The 2,947-nt window shown below is 40.6% G+C and overlaps 1 pseudogene; it reads left to right on the top strand.

Annotated features, from left to right (window-relative positions):
• The first annotated feature begins 254 nt into the window (after nucleotides 1-254).
• On the top strand, nucleotides 255-584 carry LOC101336199 (E3 ubiquitin-protein ligase RBX1 pseudogene; annotated as a pseudogene).
• The last annotated feature ends 2,363 nt before the right edge of the window (nucleotides 585-2,947 follow it).

The raw sequence follows: 2,947 nt of genomic DNA, 5'->3' as shown, positions 1-2,947 counted from the left end.
CAGCAGGGGGCAGCAGTGAGGGCACCACACATGGTCTCTGCTGTAGCTATTCAACCCTGCCACTTAATGTGAAAGCGGCCAGAAACAATATAGAAATGAATGTGAATGTGTTCCAATAAAACTTTACATTGCAAATATATAATTTTGAATGTTGTGGAATATTATTATTCTTATTTTTAAAGGTAATTTAAAAATGTAAAGCCATTTTTGCTCATGGTTGTACAAGAATAGGCAGTGAGGACCACAGGGGGTATGTTTCCAAAATGGCAGTAGTGATGGATATCCCAAGTGGCACCAACAACAGCATGGGAAAGCAGCACACTGAAGTGAAAAAATGAAATGCAGTAGCCCTCTGGGCCTGGGATATTGTGGCTCATAACTGTGCCATCTGCAGGAACCACATTATGGATCTTTCCATAGGATGCTGAGCTAACCAGGCATCTGCTACTTCTGAAGAGTGCACCATTGCATGGGGAGTCTGTGACCATGCTTTTCACTTCCACTGCTTCTCCTGCTGGCTCAAAACATGGCAGGTGTGTCTGTTGGACAACAGATAGTGGGAATTCCAAAAGTATGTGCACTAGAAAAAAAGAATTCTTCCATCAAGCTCAGCTGTTCTGTTATTCATTTAATGACTTGCCCTCTTGTTCCTTAATTATAAATTAGATAGACCCGTGTCTTTTATGCTTTGTCTTTCCAGTTTGCTGTTCCTGCAGCCATATCGTATGGATATTCTGTGTCAAATGAAATCCAGGTGGATTCTAGAACAGATGCTGTCTGTTGTACAGATGTGAAAAAAGTGAACATAAATAAAGAGTCCCCTCTTCCCAGGTTGGAAAGCCAGCTTTTGCAAGAGAGATGTTTGTTCATTAGAGACAGAGCAGAATTGTCCTGTGAGCACATCGCTTGGCCACGAGGAAGCCTGCTTACTGACGGCAATCTTGGGAAAGTTGCCTCTCTGCTCCAAGTTTTCCTCCTCTATCAAGTGGCTTCTAAGGATTAAATGGCATCAGGTGGATACAGAAAGAGTCTTTGTAAACTGTAAAGACACTGTACAAATGTGAACTTTCTGTATGACATGTTGCTTTCTCTTCTTAGTTTGGAAAAGTAAACTTAAAAAAACCTAATATGTAATCTTGGCTGGCTAAGAGCAATTTTTGAACTTAAATTGAAAATTGATATTTAAAATTGAGTTAATGGGAGAATTCAAGTTTCCTTCCCTACTACCACCCTTTGCAATTTGTTTAAAATGTTTTTTTTTTTTTTTTTGGCAGTGCATGCGTCATGTGGGATCTTAGTTCCCTGACCAGGGATTGAACCTGTGCCCCCTTGCATTGGAAGTGCTGAGTCTTAACCACTGGACCACCAGCGAAGTCCCTGTTTAAAATATCTTGGTCTAATACTGATACAATAGCCATATAGTCTCTAACTGAGAAACAGTATAGTTTACTGCAGTGGTTCTCAAAATATGGTCTGAGGACTCCTGGGGGTACCTGAAACCCTTTCAGAAATTTCATGAAGTTCCTTTTCCAACTGCATGACCATGAGGCCAGCTTTTCTTTATATGCTTCAACCAAAGAAACATGTTGAATGACGAAGCTGACATGAGAATCCAGCTGTCTTCTATTGTCAGATATAAAAGAGATTTGCAAAAATGCTGCTCTTCTAATGATTTTTTTTTTTGAAAAAGTTACTTTTAATAAAAATATGCAAAAAAAATAGGCAGTGAGCCATATTTGGCCTATGGGCTGTAGTTTTCTACCTACTTCTAGGGCCTTGGAGCCCTCCACTGCAGGAGGCTGTGTGGACTATGCCTAGAGTTAGACTACTTCACTTCTGCCCACCTTCCATTACTTAGAACTCAATTACCTGATCATACCTAACTGCAAAGGAGGCTGGGAAATGTAGTTTTTCTATGTGTCCAAGAAAAGGGAATATGTGTATTGCTGAACATTAGCATTTTCACCATTGCCTGCTCTTTCTGATAACCAAATTTTCATTCTTTCCCCTTTTCCCACATATAGATTACACTCATTTCCAGGATCTCAGATAATGCATGTCCTCTACAATCTATCAGATACAGTTTCTCATAGTCCTGTGACTATGCACTTAGTATCCATCCCTGATATCCACCATAAAGAATAGTTCCGTTTGGAAAGGGTAAAACAGGGAGACACAGCCGTTACTGTCAGAGGTAATCCAGCTGGACAAACCCAGAGAGCAGGGGGAGTATCTTTGACTCTTTTCTGAATCAGCTCTCTGGAAGAAACTCTTTTGCACATTGTGCTCTGTGGCCCCCTGACTCTATCCTTTGGGAGCTTCCTCCTTATCTATTATCCTCCTTGCACATCTGAAGTGGGCTGTGCCTTCCTGGGGCTGCAGAGTTTTGTCGGCCCACTGTTTGCCCGATGATTATTTTATGCTCCCTGAGACCACCCACGAGGTTTTATGTGATATGCAATTTCTTCATGAGCAAAGCTTCAGGTCTATTTGCTTGCAATCAGTACCATGTGCCTGTAACCATACCCAAAGATGCTTCCCAGACGTTGGTCTCTAATCAGCTTGATTTTATTGCCAGATCCCTCCAATTGTTTTTTCCTAATTTAATAGTGGCTAAAAATGGTTATTAATGTGTGTGATCTTTGCTGCAAGACTTAAGTCACTTTGAGCAGCAGAAGTTTTTTAGTTACTCCAAGCCTTTCTCAATCACATCACTTACAGTTTAGGATCTAGAAACAAAGATATTTCCAACACTCTGATGGCCCACATTTTTAGATTTTTTGCTATTCCCTCTCATTTCTGCTTATAAAGTGACCAACTTTTTCCGGAGCTCATTTCATTTCTTTCTTGTGCCAGATGTGGACAACACTAGTTTGTATGCACTAACATTGTTTTCTAACCTCTTTCCCTAGAGTTTCAATTCAGTAAGCACAAGATCTGCCTACCA

The sequence above is a fragment of the Tursiops truncatus genome, chromosome 11 (genome assembly GCF_011762595.2).
Source record: "Tursiops truncatus isolate mTurTru1 chromosome 11, mTurTru1.mat.Y, whole genome shotgun sequence".
In the NCBI taxonomy this organism is placed as follows: Eukaryota; Metazoa; Chordata; class Mammalia; order Artiodactyla; family Delphinidae; genus Tursiops; species Tursiops truncatus.
The sequence above is the reverse complement of the archived record's forward strand: the minus strand, read 5'-3'. Positions and strand labels throughout refer to the sequence as shown.